General features: G+C 40.9%; 1 protein-coding gene and 1 pseudogene across 1 annotated transcript in view; both read right to left on the bottom strand.

Moving 5' to 3' along the window:
- LOC117463592 (ladderlectin-like) overlaps nucleotides 1-25,704 on the bottom strand; it is a 105,055-nt gene that overhangs the window by 8,725 nt on the left and 70,626 nt on the right. The window lies entirely within an intron of this gene.
- On the bottom strand, nucleotides 1,504-16,919 carry LOC117463998 (zinc finger protein 420-like; annotated as a pseudogene).

Here is a 25,704-nt window from a genome sequence, read left to right as displayed (position 1 = left end):
AATGTAACTTGACATAATTAAATGGGGCTGTGATGTTTTACAGTGTACATTTTATGCATTATTAAATGAATTCACCAAATAAGCTATAATTAAAACGTTACAAAACGGTATAATTATAATTTATATTTATTCAGTTCATTTGAGTTAACTTAAAACAAAAATCAATTATGTAGTGTATAGGAGTTACAAGACACGTGCATACAAGTACAGTGTCACAGATACACAGAAGACAGTAAGGTTAATTACATATAACTAATGACAAAATATACATGGAGACAAAAAAGAAAACAAAAACAGTGTGTGTGCGTTTGAGGGATGAGACAATCAGGATTCATCTTTTGGAGCATTTTATAACTTTTTAAAAACTAAAGATTCAAATGAAGGCTATAAAAGAGTTCATACTGGGTAGTGGATATCATTTTGTAAAGTATCTGCTGATTTAAAGACGTTTCTTTCCCCAAGACATTTCTTTTTGGACTCAGTAATGTCACGGAGTGACACGGAAGTTGTAGTACCACAGTTGGCCACTATGTCGTTTTTCAATAAACTTTATTGAAATCCAGGGGGAAAAACAGACAGTGACATCAAGTGGTGAAACTACAGCAACACATGGAGGAAATAAAAACTGGAAAAAACAATAAAAGCAAATCTATTTAAAGAAAAATGATTCAACCAGTATTTTTGACAGTTGCACTAATTATGAATACATAAATATATAATAAATAAAATTGAAAAATCATAAAATATAAGACTAAAAAAGACGAATATTTTGCAGATGAGGCATTAAAAACATGTTTTATTAAAGGGAAGAAAAATCATGTTGCAAAAAATAAATGATGAATTCTGGGAGAAAATTACTAATTTACTAAACTTTTCAATATACCTGCCATTCAAATAAAGACCATTCATAAAAACCTAATACAAAGTGATTATAAGTAATGTAAACATTAAACAGTTTCTAATGATGAGTCAAAGAGTTTCTTTGTGTCGCCAACTTTAATGAGAAAATATAAAAGTTTTAAGTTTACCGCTCAGATTATTACAGCAGCAAGACTCACATTTACTGAGAAAACAGAAAACTAACAGCCATCACAGTGAAGTCAAATATTGAACATGAGATAATATTATATCAGAGTTTCACTAGAACAATGTTTGTTCAAACAGAACAAGAATGTCACAAATGTACTTTATCACTTCTCATACCTAATGTGTTTTGAACATCACTTGAAGTAAAAACACAAAAAAATAGTACCAAAAAAGCCACTCAAACCTTTGAATTGAACCAAAACATGGAATAAAAATTATTCAGTGAACATTACACACAGAAACATGTGAAAAGGCTGGTTTCTCCAAATAAAAAAAACATTTTTATTAACAAGAGCACTCACATATAGAGCTAAGTATTCCACCACTACATCCCTTCCCGCAGCCTTCACTCATCAGAAGCGAACCTCCTCTCTATCCCCAAGAAAACCAAGCTCCGAACCTGGGGGGATAGAGCCTTCTCCATCGCTGCCCCCACCCTCTGGAACTCCCTCCCACAACACATGAGAGACTGCACTGACCCCCCCCCACTTTCAAAACACTGACCAAAACACACCTCTTCAGACTGGCTTTTAATCTGTGAATTATGCTGTATTGCTGTTTTAATAACTTTTAAATTCTATTTTATCATGTTTTATCACCACTGTAAAGCATCGTTGAGCACCTGGAAAAGCGCTTTGAAATGCAATGTATTATTATTATTATTATTAAGTGTGTGAGGACAGCAGAATTTTGGGAGGTCTGAATGTATTCCATAAAAAACGTGTTTATACGAACGTGAAGTCACTGTTGGTCAGCTTTTCATTTGGACCAAAGCAGGAGGAATGCTTGCTTGACTCCGAAAAGGATCAGATGGAGGTAGAGTGAGTGTGCTGGTGGGTCTAAGGGAACTGATTTGAGTAAAGGCTTTCACACACTGTATTGTTTCTCTCAAGTGTGAATACAACGATGGATCTTAAGATTGTTTGATCTGGTAAATGACTTGTGACACTGGTCGCAGCTGTATGGTTTCTCTCCAGTGTGAGTAAGACAATGTCTTTTTAGATCACTTGACTTAACATACGTTTTCCCACACTCTTCACAGCTGTATGGTTTCTCTCCAGTGTGGATGCGCTGGTGGGCTCTGAGGTAACGTGAACAAGAAAACGTTTTTCCATATTGTTCACACCAGTATGGTTTCTCTCCGGTGTGAACACGTTGATGGACTGTGAGTTCACTTGATGTAATGTATGTTTTTCCACACTCTTCACAGCTATATGGTTTCCCTTCAGTGTGAACACGTTGATGGACTGTGAGTTTACTTGATGAAGTGAACATTTTCCCACACTCTTCACACCCGTACGGTTTTTCTCCCGTGTGAATACGACGATGGATTTTGAGTTCCCTTGACGTAATGTGCGCTTTCCCACATTCTTCACAGCTGTATGGTTTCACTCCAGTGTGGATGCCTGGTGGGCTCTGAGGTAACGAGAACAAGAAAACGTTTTTCCACATTGTTCACACCAGTATGGTTTCTCTCCAGTGTGAACACGTTGATGGACTTTGAGTTCACTTGATGTAATGTATGTTTTTCCACACTCTTCACAGCTGTATGGTTTCTCTCCGGTGTGACCACGTTGATGTACTTTGAGTTTAGTTGATGTAATGTATGTTTTTCCACACTCTTCACACCAGTACGGTTTTTCTCCCGTGTGAATACGATGATGGATTGTGAGTTTACTTGAGGTAGTGAACGTTTTCCCACACTCGTCACAGCTGTGTGGTTTCTCTCCAGTGTGGCTGCGCTGGTGGGTTCGAAGCTGACCTTTCTCTCTAAAGTGTTTGCCACAGTGGTCACAGCTGTAGGGTTTCTCTCCAGTATGAATGCGCTGATGAGATAAAAGGTTGCCTTTCTGAGCAAAGGTTTTCCCACATTGGTCACAGCTGTGTGGTTTCTCTCCAGTGTGAATAAGAGAATGGGACTTCAGTTCAAATAGAGTATTGAATGTGTTCCCACACAGGTCACAGTTGTGGGGTTTCTCTCCTGAGTGAACTCTCTGATGAACCTTTGATTCTCTAGGGGTCTTGAAGGATTTGTCACACAGGTCACAGCTGTGAAGTCTGGGTCCTCTCTGGTTCTAAAGCAACAGACATACAGAGAGAGACATTCATGAAGTACATTTTTTGATAATCTTTTGCAACATGCCTTCTTGAACAAAAACAAAAGTGATTGAGCTATCATTTTCAACTATTGCTCTCAACAAATGTTATTAATTAACTGTTGAACAATCACTCAAATGCAGCATTTTGCGTCTGTAGATGTCTCCTAAATTCACCAAAAGTTAGCATTCTAACGCAATATACAGTACTAAGACCGCTGTTTGCACCATGTAATCAGAGGTATCGTTGGAAAGCTCTGTCTCTCCTCCACAATCTCATCGGATCCAAATATGGTCATTTACTTTGTATCAGCAACCAATCGTGTACGAAGGGGTCGTAAACCAAAAATTGACTGGTGTCAATTTCTGACAACGTGATTCGTTCCGATGCGTCATGTGGTGTGTTAAAAGACTTCCTGGTTTAGCTTTCGCTGGAAATTTAAAATCTCAAAATGGCAAAAGAACAGCGAAAATAACGTTCACAGAAGACGACAACAATTTTCACTTCCACGAAGCAAGATTAGAAAAAAAACAAATGACCCCGAATATGAAATACCTTCACGGAGTGTGTAGAGGCGCAAGCTGTCACCCAGAGAACAGGAGGGTTTAGGTAGCGCCACACAGAAATCTTTAAAGGTTGTTTTCTCAAAATAAGTTTTTTTCTCATATTCTGAGTGAGAAATGTCCACTTCAGTAGCACTTACATTTACCAAATCTTCCAGTATTATTCCTATCAATATTCTGAAGGTTTTTACAGAAGGGTTTGTTCATATATAGCCTGAATTATATGATATTTTATATCTAAAAACATGGGAAAAAATTGATATTTTAGGGCTGTCGAGTGTTGACAGTATTTTCTGATTTATGGAGTAAAAACTTTAGATTCTAATATGACTACAAAATGAAACAAGAATTTTGAACTTGACTTTATCCGATGTTCAGAATTGTGTTCCTGAAATGTATGATATGCGCATATTTAAACATGCTATTTCAGAAAACTTGTAATACAAAAAACAATTGTCTCAATGTAAGTAATTAACTGGAGAAATTATAAGCTTATATCTTTAACCTGTTAAGCCCCAAGCCTGTTTTTCAGGTCTCAGGCTCGAAAATGATATTCCGAGAACAAATGACAATATCTTCATTTCTAAAAAGGGGTACATTAATAATATTTTTTCTCAAAGCAATGATAAACCTGTGAGTTGGATGTAGAAAAGTCAGAATCAATATAGAATTGTTCCATTTGAAAGTCAATTCAGATTGGACATAGTAAAAACATTTTTTAATAACATTTTTAATTATAGTGTCCGTCCAAAAAACAACAACATTACTTATAGTGAATATCACCCTTGAATGATGGGATCGGAGACTAAAAGCTTTATAAATCCAAACTATAACATAATAAGAACCCTGTATCAAGATTGATGCAAAACAAGTGACATTTGAACTTTTTAAGAGAGATTTAGCACAACAAAAACACCTCTGGGGTCATTTGGGTGTATTTTGCCGTTTCTCTGGAACCCATTGGTCGATTCTCGTGATTAACATCTCTTTTGAACCATTAGAATCGAAGGGGAAGTACCACATACACACACACACACACAATAACATTTTTTTCACGAAAATGTGTCTCAGGGCTTCTTAATATTTAATAACCTATTAATGTGTCATACTCACTTAACGGGAAGAAACTCAGCTAACTGACGATACGAATTACGAAAATAAATGTATTATGAATAGGGTTGCAAAATTCCGGGAATTTTCAAAGATGGAACGTTTCCATGGGAAGTTAAGCTGGGGAAATTTAGAAATATTCGATGCAAAATTATACAAAAAAACATGACATTTCAACATATTTTTTCCAAAAAAAAATTTAAGTAGAACAGAACAAGTTTTAATTATTTTATTGAACAATTATTTGTTTCATTGAAGAATGAAAACAGGAATGTTGAGTTAAATGTTGCTAACCCCCCCCAACCACACTCATTCATAAATGAACAAAAATTCATCCCCCCCATCCAAAAATTCCCACAAAGTCCCATTCAAAATGTTAAATGATAAGAGCCCTTTTCCCTCCACAAAGTCCCATTAAACATGCAAATCTTTCTTCAAGCGATCCTCTGCATTTTGGCTAAACCCTTTCAGTCAATGGGCTCTTCCTGGGCCTCATCAACATCCAACTCTGAGTCTTCCTCTTCAGTGTCACTGTCCAGCCTTGTTGAGGATGGCTGTGTCTGGCTCAAAGAGCCTTAGGTTTGCCCCAATGCCAACCAGTTTTCAACCTTGTGAACCTTTGTGTGGTCTCAATAGCCATGCAGTAAGCCGTGTGTTATGGCATGGATATTCAAGTGTACTTGAATGGCATGTTTCTTTTAGTCAAGATTATGCTAATATTTCTTTCCCCAACTATATTTAAGTTCCCTATGAAGAGCCAACCTTCAATTTAGAAAATTCCCAGTTTATTCCCATAAATTCCCGTTTATTCCCGTGGAAAGTTTCCATCTTTGAAAATTCCCGGAATTTTGCAACCCTATTCATAATACATTTATTTTCGCAATTCTTAGATTTTCCCGGTAACTGTAGTTTTTTCTGACTTTCTCATGATTCTGACTTTTTCTGAATGATTATTAACAAAAAAAATTATATTTACATGTTTCAGAATTACACAGTTTTTCGATGGAGATTTTTCCAAACTTTTATAAAAATCTAATTTTTTCTGAATTATAATTTTGACTAAAAAACATTATCTGAATTTTGACCCCTTTTCTCCAAAATGTTGACCTTTTCATCAGAATTTTTTTTATTTCCTCAGAATATAAAAACAAATCTTAATTCTGCCCTTTTCCTTTACATTTTCCCCAAAATATTCTCTGAATTTTGACTACGGCTCTGGTTTCAAACAGAGGGTGAAAAGAGGTGCTGCAGCATATGAGAGAACAATAAAAGAGCTTTTTGAACATTAAAGCATGGAGACATGTCGCAGTAGAGCAGGGGTGCCCAACCTTTTTTGAACCGAGAGCTACTTTTAAAGTTGCCAGTCTGCCGAGATCTACCAGTCCAAATAGAGAGGCGTAGCCATTACTGACAGCCTACCTGGTAAATAAACACTTCTATTTGTATAAAACTGACCTTTGTACGATGAATACTTCATAAAATACTGCAGATCCTTTATCTTACCTCTTTTTAATATACACACAAGTATTTAACTGACGTTACACAACAGAGTTGTTGATACAGAGTAGGAGTTTATTCACACGTTACATACTACAGTGGGTAATGTTTTCAAGAAACATTGAACAGTGCTGCCACATATGACAAAGGAAAAAAAGAAAAAGGCACTAAACCCTTTCTTTGCAATTATAAAGAAGGGTGTTGCTTGCTGCTGTGTGCACCATCGTGCGTTTACATCTGACTGTATATATATAAAGGTTTACATGCAGATGCTGGGATCCTGGACGGTGCAGCTGGAGCGCTGTGCCCGCAATGACGTCACCCATCATTTGGCGGGACTTGAAGAATCCGCGAGAAGATCCAGAAAATTGTCAACATTGAAGGCAGATTAATGGTTATCAAAGTACAAATATCCAAAATCAGTTCAGTAACGGTTTTCAAGGGGACAATATTTACTCAAATTGATGGGTTTGGATGATGGGGGAAAACCGTGTCACAGGCTCTTTAAAGCCGAATAATAACGGTATCCAACTTGAGTTTTTATTATATCAAAAACCTGTTGAAATGCTACTGTTATTTTTATTGTCCCCCAAAAGCATGTTGGCAGCCTCCAGGAATGCTTCTTTCACAACTTCGCCGTCTTTGAAAGACTTCATGTGTTTCACAAGAACGTGACTGACACGATAAGATGCTATGGTAGCAGCCTTGCTCTTGTTGTTGGGCCTGGTGAAAATGGACTGCTGTGCATTTAGCTGTCCTTTCAGGCCCCTCCCCTTTTGGGAGTGTAGGGCGGAATTATGAGGGAATTCCGTCTCGTAGCGTTTGTGCACTGTTTTGAAATGCCGCTCCTAAATTACCCTTCTTTGATAAAGCCACGCTCGCATTGCAGACGAGACAGATGGACTTTGAATTGGAATAGATACAAAAATAATCATCCTCCCACTCGGAGTGAAAATTATATATTTTGGACTTTTTTGCTTCTGCCATAATTGTGGTCTTGTTTGTGTGCGGACTGTCACTCCTATTGACACGGACAACGTCAGCGAACTAGTGCACTGCCCACCAGCCACGCCCCAACACATGGGGTCACGCCGGCCAATCACAAAGCTTTGATGCGTTCAAGTGCATTATTCTGGCACAGGATGATTATGTTATAGGACATTAACGATAAAACAGAATATTATTGTTCTATTTTTAGACACATCTCGCGATCGACTGGTTGGGCACCCCTGCAGTAGAGACACTACATACTGATATACACCTGGACATTAGCAGGAGGACTCTTTAACCTGTTAAGCCCCATAGTCCACGCCGGCAGGGGCTAAGGGCTTTTTCCCCCACGAAACTGTGTCTCAGGACTTCTTAAAATGTAATAAATTATGAATGTGTCATACTCACTTAAAGGGAAGAAACTCAGCTAACTGACGATATGATCAATCTTTACCGAAACAAAACAAGTCTCACAAGAAGTGTCTAAAAGAGCGCCGAGCGAAAAAATGCTAACGCACTTAGCACAGAACTCTAGGTATAAATACTTTATTACTTATTGGATCTGCACAAAAAAGCTTTGCTAGCAAGCTGAGATTCCACAGATTCCAGATATATAAGTATCATCACTGACCGATCAGAACTCGGGACATGAGAAGCGAAACCAGACCTCACACCATATAGCTTTATGGAGCAAAATCGGATATATTCTTACCTTTTGCTGTTATTCTGATCAAAAGTTGTGTTCAATGGCATTCAAACGAGAAATAAGCGGCTGAAGGTTAATCCATAGGTTAATCTAATGTGTCAGTCACTTTGAAAAAATTACTGACAATCCATAATTCCATTTTTATGTCACAAACTGAGTTTTCATATTAGCTATTAATGATAGCTGTTGTGGAATATTTTCCAAGGCCCATAACTTTGACCCAGTTTATCAGTTCAAACTGTCCTGACTGAGCACACGCACCTCGTAACCTTGGCTGCTGTGCTCTCAGTGTTCTATCTCCCTGTTCCTGCCTGTTGGCGTCAGCTGATAGAGGTGTTATGATTTTATCTTGTTATGCAGCATGTTGATGATGCACTCAGAACTAGCTAAATACATGGGTCTGAGGTAGAGTTCTTTAGAATTGACGTGGCAAACCACCCGTGCAGTCAGATCATGGCTGTTGTGACTTGTGATGTGAATCCTCTGGCCGAAACTCCAAATAAATCAGTGTTTGACATCAAAGCTCCTGCTCTACCGTGTCTCCTTCCTGAGTCGGTGACTCCCACTGCATTGCTACACAGAAGTTTCCTCCACAATAGCTACCAGAGTGTATGACAGCTTCCTGTTTTGGGTATTCTGGCTACGAATCACTCTCACTCCGTGTGTGTGTGTGTGTGTGTGTGTGTGTGTGTGTGTGTGTGTGTGTGTGTGTGTGTGTGTGTGTGTGTGTGTGTGTGTGTGTGTGTGGTGTGTGTGTGTGTGTGTGTGTGTGTGTGTGTGTGTGTGTGTGTGTGTGTGTGTGTGTGTGTGTGTGTGTGTGTGTGTGTGTGTGTGTGTGTGTGTGTGTGTGTGTGTGTGTGTGTGTGTGTGTGTGTGTGTGTGTGTGTGTGTGTGTGTGTGTGTGTGTGTGTGTGTGTGTGTGTGTGTGTGTGTGTGTGTGTGTGTGTGTGTGTGTGTGTGTGTGTGTGTGTGTGTGTGTGTGTGTGTGTGTGTGTGTGTGGAACATCCCCTCGATTCTATTGGCTCCAACGGTTAAAAGAGATGTCAATCATCAAAATGTACCAAGGGGGGCCAGAGATAGGTCAAATCAACCCAAATGACCCCAGAAGTGTTTTTGTGTGCTAAATCTCTCTAAAAAGGTCAGATTTAACTTGTTTTACATCAATCTTGATACATGGTACTTATAATATGTTATAGTTTAAATTCCTAAAGCTTTTAGTCTGCGATCCCATCATTCAAGGGTTGTTTTCACTATAAGTAATGTAATTTCTTTGGACGGACACTATGTTCAATCTGAAATTACTTTAAAATTAAAAAAATCTATATTGATCTTCTACATTCAACTCACAGGTCACAGAACAAATGACAATAACTTCCCTTCTAAAAAGGGATACATAAATAATCTTTTTTCTCAAAGCAATGATACACCTGTGAGTTGGATGTAGAAAAGTCAGAATCAATATATAATTTTTTTTATTTTAAAGTAAATTGAGATTGAACATAATGTAAATTATAGTGTCCGTCCAAAAATGAACCATTACTTATAGTGAAAACCACCCTTGAATGATGGGATAGTAGACTAAAAGCTTTAGGAATCTAAACTATAACATGATAAGTACCCTGTATCAAGATTGATGCAAAATAATTGACATTTGACCCTTTTAGAGAGGTTTAGCTAAAAGAATCCCACCTCTGGGGTAGTGTTGCACGGTGTACCGATACTTGAAAGGTACCGCGATACCGTGCCGTTAAAAACGGTACGATTCCTCCGTTTCATTAGTATCGGTACTTTAAGAATGACGAGGAAAAGTACTCCCGTGAAAAAGCGCCGTTTTAATAAGAGCCGTGTGTGTTCAGCGCTCTGCTTCCACTCCCTGCACTGCAGCCGTGCCTGCAGTCCCGCTCCTCTCAAGCACGCTCTAAGTGCCTCCCCTCTCTCGTGCACGCGGCCACGCGCTAGCTGCCAGAGCATGTGAGAAAACGAGAAGCATGGCTGCAAGTGGGAGTGCAACTGCCGCTGCGCCTCGGCTTGTTGACAAAAAAGACGCCAGAAGTCTGTGAACGGGCCGTTCAGGTGTTCAGAGCAGAGCTCCCTGTCGGAGCGCAGAGCGTGATGTGCACTGAAAAGTTTTTCTGTCGCAATATTATCGTTGAGCAAACTTAACTAGCAAACTAGCATCACTATCTGCTAACGTTAGCTTTAGCCTTAGTTTTCTATTCGTTTTTTTCATAGCAGGGTATATAGAGGAATCCTGAAGCCAAATGTAATACCTTTTAAGACCTTTTTTAAAGACCCTTTCCATACATTTTAAGACCTCATCGCAACTTCGAGTTCTAACCGGTTACATTGGCGACACACTTTACCTCACATTTACTATATTGATTGTAAGATAGCTCAACTAAACAGAGTGCAGACAGACTACTGAAGCCTCCTCTCCACATGACCTTCAACCTCTCTGTGAAGGTCAGGTTTAATGCAGCATGCTGCTTTGCTGCTTCTGTGCTCTTTCATTCCAGTAGAACTCCTCAGAAACCAGTAGAAACCAGTATTTGACCAATAAACATAACAATTGACAAAACTTTGAACTATGAAATATATTAAACGTTGGTGAGCTTCAGCGGGGTAATGCCATATAGGAGCTCCCACACAAATATCCAGGGGTTAAATTGGGCTGGGGCTGTCCGGGGCCAAGCCCGGCACAGAGGACGATGCTCTGACGTCATCACCCTCATATATTTGTCATATGTTTACAAAAAACGATATATATGTTAAGACTTTTCTCGTTCTTAATATAGACTATATTTAGGGTCGATATGTGTTGAACTTACTTTAAAATAGCAGATCTCTGTGACCGGATATAGTTTGGCTTAGACCCCGGCCCCACGAGGACGCATACAGTAAAACGCATACGCAAAAAAGTCTTCCGTCATTAACGTGTCCGTTCACACTAGACCGCTGGAAATGCTGTAGTACATATGCCAGGCCTGTAAGTGGCGCTGCTGCCGCCACAAAATACACCAAAAGCAGCAAAGAAGACCCCGGAGCATGGTTTTCATGGTTGCCCTTCTGTTTATTCTCCGCGGTGGACGGCGTGTTCTCCTGCTGTATATCTCTCAGGTAGTCCACCAGCAGATAAACCCCCCCCCCCCCCCCCCCCCCACAGAGCGGAGCAAGGCAACGAAACTTCAAATAAGAAGCAGCATTTTAAGGCACGCTATGCATGGGGCCACCTTGAGGGGGTTTCCCGACATGTTGTTTCAGTAAATTAAAGGGTGTTTCTTGTTGTCATTGCTGTGGACCTTCTTAATACCTTGGAAAATGCCGTTTAATACTTTTTAATAGCCTTAATTTTCGCTAAATTGATTTATCAACTTTTAATACTTTTTAAGACCCCGCGGACACCCTGCATAGGCTATAAACGGAGGTGGTATAAGTATATATCTTGTACTTGAGTAAAAGTAGAAGTACTCAGGTCTTGTACTAGAAGCACCAGAGTGTAGGAATACTCTTACAGTAAAAGTACTGCATTCAAAATGTTCCTCAAGTAAAAGTATTAAAGTAGCGACAGTAAAAGTAGTTGTTGTGCAGATTGGTCCATTTCAGAATAATATATATGATATGTTTTATAATGATTGATAATGAAAGTGTTCTCAAAGCTGGTAAAGGTGCAGCTAGTCTGAATGACTTTGTGTACTGCAGGGTAGCTGGTGGATTTACTCCAGGTGGAACTAAAGTCTGATTTAACACTTGATTATATTTCACATCATTCATCCAGATCTGTGAAGTAACTAAAGGTATTAAATACATGTAGTGGAGTAAAAGTACACCATTCTACCTCTGAACTGTAGTGGAGTAGAAGTACACCATGTACCTCTGAACTGTAGTGGATTAGAAGTACAAAGTAGCAAAAGAAACATTGAAATACTTAAATAAAGTACACGTATCTCAAAATTTTACCCAAGTAGTACTTGTTGAGTTTATGAACTTAGTTACTTTACACCAGTGGCTATAAAGATAGAAAGACTAAGCCTTGCACAGAGGCATGAAAATAAATTTTCAAAATGCTCAACAGTGCTGCCAAAATGTTAAACTCACTGCTACACAATTAAAATAAATGCTTTTATATATATTTATTAGATGTGACTCTTTGGCGTTTCTGTTCTTAGTAACACTGCTGCTTTAGTTGTTCTGACCGCTAAAATCATCTGTTATTCCTAATTTTAAAGCCGATATTCCGTGTTTCCCCTTTTTTAAGAAAAGTATCGAAAAAGAATCGGAATCGCAATTCTTGACTTGGCATCGGTATCGAAACCAAAATGTTGGTATCGTGACAACACTACTCTGGGGTCATTTGGGCGTATTTGCCGTTGCTCTGGAACCCATTGGTCGATTTTGATGATTGACATCTCTTTTGAACCGTTAGAGCCAATAATATCGAAGGGGAATTTCCACATACACGTTACCATTGAGAAGTGGGGGATATGCGCACGCAGTTTGCCCAAAGCGAAACCTATCTTACGCTCTGAAATCTGAAAACTAGTTGTATTGCTGATGTATTATCAGAAATAATTTCAAAGTGACACAGACACATTGGATTAACCTTCAGCAGCGTTTTTTTATCGTTTTAATGCCATTGAAGACAACTTTTGATCAGAAAACAACAAAGGTAAGACATATTGCCGTGTTGGTTACCTAATGCTACGTGGTGTGATGTCTTTGTTAGCTTCTCATGTCGCGAATTCCGATCGGTCAGTAATGATACCAATACATGTCGAATCTGTGCAATCTCAGCTTGCTAATCGATATCTTGTTAGTGCAGATACAATAAGTAATAAGGGTATTTTAACATGAGTTCTGTGCTAAGTGTGTTTCGCTCAGGGCTAATTCAGAGCCTTTGTTATTACCCTTATGTTTTGTTTTGCTAAAAATGGTTAATATTGTCTGATAGCTGAGTTTCTTCCCGTTAAGTGGGTATGACACATTAATAGTTTTTTAAATGTTAAGAAGCCCTCAGATGCTACGATTTTTCCCCCGCCAGCGGGGGAATGGGGCTTAACCGGTTAAAGAAGAGACACTACATACTGATGTACACCTGAACATCAGCAGGAGAGGACTCTTTAAAGAGGACCTATAATGCAAAATGCACCTTTGTACGTCTTTCATACATGAATATGTGTCCCCGGTGTGTCAGGGAACTCACCAAGTGTCAGAAAACACAACCCTCTCTCTTTTCCTCTATACCCAAAATCTCTAAAAACGGGGCTTTAACGGATCTGTTACAGATTTGAAAATAGTCTGACGTCAGTGACGAGGAGCTCCTCCTATATGGCCAACTCTCCACCAATCAGGGGAATGAGAGGTTGCCGTGGCATGGTAACAGCATGGTAACATGAGCTTGTAACTCGGCCCCCTCCTTTGCAGGGGGGGGTGGTCAGCTGCAGCGCATGCAAAGACAGGGGTGGAAGAGAGCAAAATAGAGCACAATGAGGCATGGCTAAAATGCATGATCTGTTTGGTATTTTGAAAAAGAAAATATAAATATACCTTATGGCCCTACAATATATTATTCAAATATAGCAAGATAGGTCTCCTTTAAAGTAGAGACACTACATACTGATATACAGCTGAACATCAGCAGGAGAGGACTCTTTAAAGTAGAGACACTACATACTGATATACACCTGAACATCAGCAGGAGAGGACTCTTTAAAGTAGAGACACTACATACTGATACACACCTGAACATCAGCAGGAGAGGACTCTTTAAAATAGAGACACTACATACTGATATACAGCTGAACATCAGCAGGAGAGGACTCTTTAAAGTAGAGACACTACATACTGATATACAGCTGAACATCAGCAGGAGAGGACTCTTTAAAGTAGAGACACTACATACTGATATACAGCTGAACATCAGCAGGAGAGGACTCTTTAAAGTAGAGACACTACATACTGATATACACCTGAACATCAGCAGGAGAGGACTCTTTAAAGTAGAGACACTACATACTGATATACACCTGAACATCAGCAGGTGAGGACTCTTTAAAGTAGAGACACTACATACTGATATACACCTGAACATCAGCAGGAGAGGACTCTTTAAAGTAGAGACACTACATACTGATATACACCTGAACATCAGCAGGAGAGGACTCTTTAAAGTAGAGACACTACACACTGATATACACCTGAACATCAGCAGGAGAGGACTCTTTAAAGTAGAGACGCTACATACTGATATACACCTGAACATCAGCAGGAGAGGACTCTTTAAAGTAGAGACGCTACATACTGATATACACCTGAACATCAGCAAGAGAGGACTCTTTAAAGTAGAGACACTACATACTGATATACACCTGAACATCAGCAGGAGAGGACTCTTTAAAGTAGAGACACTACACACTGATATACACCTGAACATCAGCAGGAGAGGACTCTTTAAAGTAGAGACACCACATACTGATATACACCTGAACTAGGGCTGCTCAATTAATCATATTTTAATCACAATTACGATGTTGGCTTGCAACGATTATGAAAACAACATAATAGAAATAAAACAATTGTTTTTTTTCATTGGTTTTTCAGTTATACTTAACGTTGAGGGTAATCAACTGTTAAAAACATACTGGTCACATTTTTTTCAATAAATGGATGTTTTACAAAGTAAATGGATAATCGTTTTTAATAATTGTGATATCAATTATTGACCCAAATAATCGAGCAGTCCTAACCTGAACCCATATCTAAATATATGAGTCTGTAAAATAAAACCCACAATGTTCAAGGTTGTTTATCCTTAAACAAAAGTACAGGTTTAAAGTCCTTAAATAACCCAAATGTCCCCCAGTGTAAGGGACAACAGTGTTAGGAATATATTGTGATGAAGTGAACACTGACCTGAGTCTCTTTGTTCTCCTCCATGCTGCTCTCGGTGCTCCTTCTCCGTCTGGGTCTCTGAAATAAGTATTAACACTACAGTCAACAAAAAAACAATCGACAGCTAAGAAGAAGCTTAACAGCAGAGGTGGGAAGAAATGAACTCCATCCTGCTAGCAGGTTAGGGTAAGATGGTGAGATGAAGCTTTCCAGCCAATTGGTTCGCAAAAGGGTTCATCTCATGAGGCTTCATCACGGGCTTCATTTGAACACAAACCCCCCTGCTGGTCAAAGTGTGTAAAACAGGCAGATTGGACATCTCAACAGTGTGCTCTATCTCCTACCGAGTTCCCAATGAGTAAAGCCTGAGAATAACTCTAAACAACGAACATTAAATCATATTTTCATGTTAACAATATTGTATTTATTCCAGTTTAATGATTGTGATTGAAAAGCCTAAGGAGGCTGGTACATTGCAAAGAGGGATTTGTATTCCTTAATAATATTCATAAACTTAACCATGTTGTAGCCTGGGCTAAACCATATCAAATAATACATGTATTAACTACATTATCTCATTTAGCTGTAGCTTTTATAAACAACAAAAAATACGTATTGTTCAGTCGTTGAACCAGGGACCCTGCGGTCGTGAGTCAACTATTTATTCCTACATTTATTTATGCTTGTATCTATTTATACTTATGACATGTTCCGACCTCTATAAGTGAGGGTCTGAGCTCTCTTGATTCCATCGTGTCACCGGGCACAGGAGGGGTAATATGGTTCTTATTATACATCCAGGTATTATGAGCGTTGTGGTTCAACCGATCTGAATCGCTTCCTGAAGCAGTCACGTGGTATCGACAGGCAGCGAGGCTTCGTTTGTCATAGATGACGTCACTGGCCCAAAACTATACGAGCCTCGATACATGCTTCACAAAAAGCTTCGGGGATTACTCGACACACGCTCCGAAGCCTCGGCGCAATACGTAACATCACTAGGTTAGGGTAAGATGGAAAGGCCTGCACTTCACGAACATAAACTCCGCCAGCGACGAACAGTGTTTGTAGAAAACCACAGCGTCCCTACACCAAGCATCACTGATGTAAACAATCACACCGCCGCCGCGGCTCTTCCCCCGCTAACCGTAGCTCTGTCTGAGCGGTAGCATGTTAGCCGGTCGAGCTGAATGTCAGATTCTGGGACGTTGTCATTTAGTCATGATTGCATGAAAACGTACACAGCACTCTGTCACCCCACTATGGGTCGACCGGAGTAGTCTTATGATGTCCATGTTATTGTCCAGTGAGCGAACATTAGCCATGATGCTAGGAATAGCGGGCCTGTGTGGGCTAGCTGCTAGCCTAACTCGGATGCCTCCGCGCTTACCCCTCTTGTGCTTCCTCTCACACCGCACACGGCGTCTCCTATTCAGCACGTGGTTGAACGTATCCCAAAGCTGCGGAGTACCTCTGCCAGCGTAGTCTATTGTTTGTTTTGTTGTTATGTCCTTGTCCAGCAGGAACTCACGACTGTACTGTATACTCCTGGCTGTACTATCGGTTCGGGATGTTAGAAGTGAACTAGACGAACACATGTTAAAAAACACTAAAGACTTGGGAGAGCTAGCTGCTGCTGTCTGGGCTGCCATCTCGGTTAGCCTGCTGTGAGGAATGATCAATGAACAGCTCCAAATTAAAAAAGTACTAAGTATTATCAGTAGTAAAAGTACACAGTATTACCCGGTGTTTCTGCTACTCTTTGTTCATCCGTTTGTTGATGTTCACCGACTAGCATTAGCCACCTAGCATGAAGCAGCTAACAGCAGATAAGGACCCGGATGAAGAGGTGGAATTGTTCTAAAGCTCCTCTCGTCTCTTCTTTTCCTGAGAGAAACGGGTTATATTCTAATATATCACAGTTATATATTAATGAGAGCTGGTAGAGACTCCGACTGATGGAAGCTTTACAACAACTGGATCCTGCCTGAGAGCATGGTCGAGAGCAGAAGTACCCGGACGTGGGCGTGGGCCCACAGAGCATGCGCAGTAGAGTTTTCCCTTAAAGCCCGCTTCCCATCTCCCGCTCTCTTACCTCATTCACACCAACGGTGATTCAGGGCCGGTTCAGAGCTGAAGCTTGAAAAGCACCGGGTTTTCCTCTTGACACCGCAGCGGAGCAGCCTCTTAGCTCCGGAATCCGGTTCGTTTCAAGCACCAACAAATTGTCCGGCCAGAGCAAAAGCACCACATACGTCACGCTTACGTCGAGGCGGCGGCAGAGACAGATCAACTCCTGAACAACAACAAAAAGCCCGCGTTTTATCCAGCTTGTACACAACGATGGAGAAACTGTAGTGGAAAATTTTATTATTATCATTCTTATTATTATCCTTATTATATCTTTCATATGTTTAAACCAAATGCTTCTTATTTCCTCTTGTTGTGCTTTTACCATTATTATTCTATTATATTCTCTTATGAGTTTCCCAGTCTCTGCAAGGCCACAGCTGTTTCAGCAGACTGGGAGACTCATACACAGTCAGACACATCACGAACTTCCCTGCTCTGAGAACCGTTATGCTATCTACTCAAGGCCACTGGGTGTCTCATCAACAATCTGACTATGTGAACCCAGATTGTTCTCTTTCCCACTCCTTTTTCTATATAACCTTTGCTTTTCCATTGTTCTATGCACTCTCGCGCAGACTATTTTATACTCTGTGCGACTTGTGACATATTTATATTATTGTATCGTGTATTTGAAGCTTCAAATAAATAACCAAAAGACAGCTTTGCTTGATTCACCATTTATTTGTATTGTTCATTTGACTTGTACTCTCCAGTGCTGTGTTGGGCCCTAGATTTCCATAACAAATGGCGTTGTCGGCAGGATCTCTGTATGTTTGATCGGGGAAACCTCTGGACGCTGGTGGCTGCTAGCTCCGGGATCTTGGATCCTCCTCTACCCCGACATAAAACGTACGGGACGAGGGGACCAGCGCGAGGGGTGGAACCGATTGACTTCACGAGATCCAACGAACTCAAAGGGCTTTCAATACTCGGTGAGATGTGCAAAGTCTAAATTGTTTAAAGTTAAACGTAATTAAAACTCCATGACATCAGGAGAGGGACTGCTCGAAAACAGAGATATTTGGCATATCTAGCATCGACGGATGAAAAATAGTGTTTTGGTGACACGGAGTGTTTTGGTGACACTTTAATAGTGTTTTGGTGACACGGAGTGTTTTGGTGACACTTTAGAGGGGGTATGTACAGCCTCCTGAGGGTCCGATAGTTGATGTCATGCGAGCAAAATATGGTGAAGAAAGTCTGGCTAAATTAAATATATGGACGGAAATGTTCGGATTTCCTAAGGGAGGTTCTTTGAGTAAATTAAAAATCAAAAACCTAAGGGATAAATTACAAGAGTGTGAAGATGGAATGAAGAAGAAGAGTAAAATTAAAGTAAAAGATTTAGAGAGACTGGACACTCATAGAAAGTGTTTAAAATACTGGGAGGATGAAGCAGAGTGCCGTGAAAGGCAATTGGCCGCGGCAATAAAAAAGATACAGGCTGAGGATAAGACTGAAAAGAAAGATAAAAAGTGTTTTGTGTTTCCTCCACAATATAAATCACATGCTTCCCTTTATCCTCTGGTTTCAGGCGTGCGGGACCCTCTCCCTCACCTAAGTTCCCCATTCCCTCCTTCCTCCCCCCGTCTGCTACCTGCTGTGGAGGCTCCTGGAGGGGCTGCTGCTGCTGGACCATGAGGTCAACATACCAGCCGCTGCTGGAGCAGCTGCACAGCAGCAAGACACACAGAGAGGGGGCAGAGACGAAGAGAGACAGAGAAAAGAAAATGAAGAAGAAGAAGCAGGACTGAAAAAGATCCATGACAAGAGAGAGAAAAAGAAAAGAGACGCGAAGAAAGCTGAACTCTACAGAAAAGAACACCTCCAAAAAGGAATAACTACATGCCCCGCTTTCCCTGGCCAGCTGACCATGGTCCAGGCTATTACAACCGCCTGGACCCAAAGTGATGGCCGGGGCAGACAAGGGGGTTTCCGAGGCCGGAGCAATAACTACAATCGCTGGTTTAACTGCGGACAGACGGGTCATCGGTTCGCTGAATGCCCACACGAGAAGAAGAAAAAGAACTTTTGATCGGATAAATCGGACCACAACAAAGACAATTCTTCAAACTAACAGTCGAGGGAGGGAGTGGAGGAGGAAGGAATTCGGTCGGGGGAGACGGACCCCATGCCAAGCAGCATCTAACCAGGGAAGTGACACACACACACACACGCATCATACATGCTATTGAGAAATTAGAAGAATTAGAGGACATGTCTGTAATTAAAAAGGGTACATATTTGAAATATGACAGTGAATGTTTGCGTTAAGACATGTCCCACACATTTTTGGTTGATTCTGGGGCTACACATTCTGTGGTAAAAAAGGGTAGATTTGCCTGAATGCAAATTTAGTGATAGATTTATTCATGTGCTGGGTTTCAGAGTGGAGATAACGGTGTTGACAGTAATCCATTTCCCACATCAGTAAAAAACAGTTATTTTATCATCTGCCTGCCCAATACATTTACTGGGCAGAGATCTGGTTCTCCGGTTCGGCTTGGACCTCATTTTTCCACAAATGAGGGTCTTAAAGTCCGACAGCCATCTCCTACGATGGTTCAAAACGTGTCATTTGATGATAAAGAACTGGTGAATGTGTATCAATGGGCTGCTGACATATCCTGATTTTCAGGAGTTGTTGCGTTTGACTGGTCAACGTGGTTTTCCACCTGCTGTGTGGAAACTTCTCATTTTGCATTGTTCTGCTAACGTGGTTGAAAGATCCGTGTAAATGCTATGATGAGAGTTTTACTGTTAGAATGTGTGAATGATGAGCTCATGTTTAAAAATGTATTGGAATTCGCTGGGTAGCGCTATCTCTGTTAGACTCACACACACACAAGACACAACCAGCTGTGTCAAATCCCAGGGGCGGTCCACACATTTCACTAGCCAGGGGGCCCCACTGATAGATGGAGGGATTTGGGTCCAATCGTTAAAGATTGGGAGTCAGTCACTGATTAGACACCTACACACACAGAATATGTCATGTACTCTATGTCACGTGACGTGTATCAAAGGAAAATGTGCACGAACGTAGCCGTTCTGCGCACATTGCTGTTGGTTGAGGATAAGGTAATTCTCATATCTCTGAGCTTCCTGCCGCGCTTTCAGATGTGCCATACTCACTCTGGGCAGCTCACAGATATGACGTAGGGTTAATGTCCACGTTCCGTACCGTACCCATTTAAACGTGAAGCTGTTGATGGCCAGTGTTTACCTCTCTGCTTAAACAAGGGGTCATTATTCCGTGTAACGATTCCAGTGTTTCCTGTCAAAAAGATCAGAGACAAACCTCCTGACGAGTGGAGATTTGTCCAGGATTTACGATGTAAATGCAGCTGTGCATGCACGCTCGTCCGGAATTCTTATCTGATTATTTCCCAAGGTCCAGCCTCTGCAACATTTTTACTGCCATAGATGTCTCAAATGCATTTTTTCCAGTGTTCCGGTACACAAAGACAGTCAATTTTTGTTCACATTTGAATATAATGGTAAACCTTACACATTCACACGTTTGTGTTAAGACTAAATGTTAAAAAAGTCACTAAGCAACAGATGATGTCATTCTTGCGTATGTGTTCATAACACACGGCTGTTGTTATGCTTGCTGTGATGTTACCTTAGTCCGTTCTCTGCTTGTAATTATGCTGTTACAAGCTTCAAAGTTGTATTTTATCATCTGAATTTGCCGAAACAAGTTTAATATTCTGAAAGCCAATACTTTGAAGATGTATAAGTGAGGTGTCTTGAGTAGTCAAAATTACCTACAAATCATTGTACACACGTGTACATATTATTCTATTTTTATGCAGCTCTGTGTGATTTTGTAGCTACAATTCAGACTAATACACTACCAGAAGTGGAATAAGTACTCAGATATTGTAGTGAAATTAGAAGTACTCAGATATTGTATTTGAGTAAAGGAATAAGTACTCAGATCTTGTACTTGAGTAAAAGTAGAAGTACCAGAGTGTTACAGTAAAAGTCCTGCATTCAAAATGTTCCTCAAGTGAAAGTAGAAAAGTATTCTCATCAAAATATAGTGAAAGACAGTAAAAGTAGTCGTTGTGCAGATTGGTCCATTTCAGAATAATATATATGATATGTTTTATAATGATTGATCATGAAAGTGTTCTCAAAGCTGGTGAAGGTGCAGCTAGTCTGAAGTACTTTGTAGACTGCAGGGTAGCTGGTGGATTTACTCCAGGTGGAACTAAAGTCTGATTTAACACTTGATTATATTTCACATCATTCATCCACATCTGTGAAGTAACTAAAGGTATTAATACATGTAGTGAAGGAAAAGTACACCATGTACCTCTGACTTATGTTCACTTCCAACCTAAAAGGACCTCAAAAATAGTAATCAATAATGTATTGAAAAGTTATTTGCTGATTGGTTTTTATATCGGCTCAGCCAGGTTATATGGGAGGCCCAGTCTACGTACACTCTAACAACAAATGCCTTGGCTAAACAAAGAAAATCAAGGCAATAGGTTGCATCCATGGTTATTGAGTTAAGACAACTTCTATTGAAATGTTGTTAAAGCAACAAAGTTATTTGGGTTAGGGGAGAAGGCTTTTCCTCTGCAATCAGAGGTGTTTTCAATTACCACTCACTTAACAATTGGTAGCATAAACACAAGTTTTTAAGTTGATTACTCCGGAAGTTCCAACTTGTTTTACCGTATTATTTAAATATAATCTTAAATTGTATGTACTTAATTACCACATGTTGAACATGAACACATGTTTTTAAGTTGACAACTATTTATAAATTAAGTTGCTCCAAATAATATTGTATTCAATCGGGTTTTTCTCTTAGCTTTTTCATGTTTTTGCCTTTAAAGAAAGAAATTAATTGATTCCACAACAAAAATATTAGGCAATTCATTTTTTTTTTTGAACTGCAGGTGTTTATTTCAACACATGATGTTTCAAAAGGAGAGACTTCATTTAGTTTGAATATTGCCTGAAGACGGTTGACGTCTAGCTGGCACACCTAGACCGGACTTAAAGACAGACAGGGTTTTATTGTTCGGACTCAAAAGACGTTCCTCTGACCAACGCTGACCTCATTTTGTATGTTGATGGGTCTGCCTCTCGCGACCAAGGGGGCACTGATTTATTTGTTTGTTTTTTTTTGTTGTTTTTTTTGTTGTTTTTTTTTCTGTTGTTTCAGATTCTGCTGTACTCCGTTCTGGACCGCTTCCATGTCACCTATCAGCACAGGCAGCAGAGCTCATCGCACTAACTGAAGCCTGCACGTTTGCAGAAGGCAAAACCGTGACTATTTACACTGACTCACGATATGCTTTCGGGGTAGTACACGATTTTGGGGCTATTTGGAAGTGTAGACAATTTCTTAAATCTGATGGCAAACCAGTGCTTAACCATGTACTGGTTGCAGGCTTACTAGACGCCATTTTGCTCCCATCTCAGGTTGCAGTCTGTAAATGTGCCGCACACGCAAGCAGTACAGACCCAGTTTCCCTAGGAAATGCGTCTGCTGACTCAGCCGCAAAGGCAGCTGCCCTGATTCCTCTCGCACCTCACGCACACTCATTTGTTAAAATCCCTGTCTCCTCCTTTACTGACAAAATGTCATCACTGACTTCCATGCAGCAGCTAGCTACGCCAGTTGAGAAGGCTCAATGGAAGGCTGCTGGGGCTGTTTTTTGGGTTGGCCCAAATTCCAATCCATGTCTTCCCAGACATTTTTTTCCCTCATTTCGCTAAGTTGACACATGGGTGGGATCATGTGTCAAAAGGGGGGATGTTAGAGTCTATAAATCAGGAGTGGTTCACAAGGGGGTTCACAGTAACAGCTCAAAAGCACTGTGAAGCATTATGCAAAATTACAAACTAACAAAATGCTGTGCAGACACAGGTCTGTCATGGACACAAGCTCTGCCCATTGTGCTGATGTACATGAGGATGCGGAAAAGAACACAGAGTCAACTCAGCCCATTTGAAATCCTTTTTGGGGCTCCTCCACAGATTGGACTCAAGGCTCCAGGATGTCCTCCTCCCTCCACAACTTTGTGTGAGGATGCTATGTTGTCATATTGTGTTAACCTATCATCCACTTTAGCGACTGCCACTGGTCCGCTTCACCGCCTTCAACCGGGCGACTTCGTGCTGGTCAAGGATTTCCGGAGAAAGAGCTGGAAATCCAATCGTTGGCAAGGTCCCTACCAGGTGCTTCTCGTCACCCAGACAGCGGTCAAGGTCGCCGAGAGAGCTACATGGGTCCATGCCAGCCACTGCAAGGTCGTGGTCACAGGAAAGGAGAAACGATAGAAACAGATGACAACAAGTGACATGTCCAAGTCACCAACAGATGACAACAAGTGACATGTCCAAGTCACCAACAGATGACAACAAGTGACATGTCCAAGTCACCAACAGATGACAACAAGTGACATGTCCAAGTCACCAACAGATGACAACAAGTGACGTGTCCGAGTCACCAACAGATGACAGCAAGTGACGTGTCCTAGTCACCACCAGCACCACACTTGCACTACATACACCAAAACACACTACACACAAGGGGTCACGAGCGAGTGCCAGCTGAGCGGTTCCATATGCTCTCTGGTTCCTCGTTTGTGTTATCAGTGTGCGAAGTCTGACGGTCCGTGTCACGAAATCGACCGAGAGAATACACTCACACACTCCATGGAACATTTCCCCCTCGTGATGAGGGCTCGCCTGGAGAGACGACAACGCAACCGTGAGCAATGTGAATGCTACTGGAGAGCCTGGACACTCATAGAATGGTTCCTCTGCATACTTGCCATGATAGTTGTGTTAGGACTAGTCCTATATTTTATGTATCCATTTCAGCATACAGCATGTCAGCCAAAATCGAGGTATCTAAGAGGTACATGGGGAAAGCAGGGCGAACCACATTTATTTTATTTTGTTGTCTGTCTGTATGTATCCGGCGCCGACCCGTGTGGCACATTTTACATAGACATCGCGCCCAAAACTCAGACCCGGAAAAACGTACGCAACCTTTGACGCCACTGTTGACATCCATAGGTACATCTACATTTAATCTATACATAGGCGACCATAGCAACATTGATGTGGGTCAGACCAGTAATGGGATCACCGGTAACGTCTGGTGGCACACTCTGAGATCATTCTTGCAGGCCGCAGGACAAAATGGGTCATGTTATGCATGCACTCTTTTCCCCCAGGACTCATCAATGTCCGTGCCAGTTCGTCCGCGCTGTCTGACCCAGGTTGAACACCTCTGCGCGTTTATGGCTCTGACAAAGCCCATCAAGGGTGAAGACAGCGTAACCGAGTGGCGTTATGCTAGGCAGCTTCCCCCACCATGCAGCAATCGGTCTAACTCCTCTTTGCGTGCATCCACGCTTGACACCACATACGCAAAGTACCAACCCGTCAGCCATGTGCACCCCAGTCATTTGAGAGGGATGAAACACAGCCTATGCATCCAGAGAGTTTACCACAAAACGTCTCTTACACCACATTATTTTTTCCTAGGCACTACTACTGGTTGTACTCGCATCCTACGGAACACATGCGGTGACGGTGCTTACAAAATCTCGTATTGTCGCATATCTGGTGCCCCTGAGAGAATCCTTTCTAACGTAGCATTCCCAGATGTTAAACATATTTCCCTCCAACTGGCGTGGCCCAGTGATGCTGGGTTTAGCGCGCCAGAAGATTACGTTTGGTTGTGCGGCAATAAGCTCTATCAAGTTCTGGCTCCCCTTTGGATAGGGACATGCACTCTAGTGGATTTGAATCCAGCAGTCACTGTACTCACGTCCTTAATGCACACGACACATCATTACCCAGAGTTCCAACACCCCGACCACCACAAGGTAAAAAGAGATCTGACGTCCGCTGGAGCTAAATTCATGGGTGGCCTGTTCCCATGGTGGGGTACAGTAAACAATGCCCATAAAATAGATACCTTACACGTCCGGCTAGAGAGTCTCACTTACATTCCCGACGCCACCAAGAACATCACTGACACCGTGCTGCATCTTAACAACCTGTTAGCTTTCGTTCAGTATACTACTATTCCATTACAAGACAATCCTTTGCGCCACAGTGAGATAGATCAGCTAGAATCAGAAGAGTCTGATTCCGATTTATCAATATAATCATGTGTGTATCTCCTCTCTTATGCTTACATTATATTGGAGTCTGTCCTCCACAAAAACAGCCAGTTTTCTATGATATATTTGTGATGTGTTTACTTAAACCAGCGATGGAGTGTATTCATTGATGTGTTATATCAGTCTATCCTATCATTTGTTTTTTCTATTGATCAAGTATGATCAAAAGGGGGGAATGTAGTGGAAAATTTTATTATTATCATTCTTATTATTATCCTTATTATATCTTTCATATGTTTAAACCAAATGCTTCTTATTTCCTCTTGTTGTGCTTTTACCATTATTATTCTATTATATTCTCTTATGAGTTTCCCAGTCTCTGCAAGGCCACAGCTGTTTCAGCAGACTGGGAGACTCATACACAGTCAGACACATCACGAACTTCCCTGCTCTGAGAACCGTTATGCTATCTACTCAAGGCCACTGGGTGTCTCATCAACAATCTGACTATGTGAACCC

This window comes from Pseudochaenichthys georgianus, chromosome 18 (genome assembly GCF_902827115.2).
Source record: "Pseudochaenichthys georgianus chromosome 18, fPseGeo1.2, whole genome shotgun sequence".
Taxonomy (NCBI): Eukaryota; Metazoa; Chordata; class Actinopteri; order Perciformes; family Channichthyidae; genus Pseudochaenichthys; species Pseudochaenichthys georgianus.
Note: the sequence above shows the minus strand (reverse complement) of the source record. Positions and strands in the feature narration are given on the sequence as shown.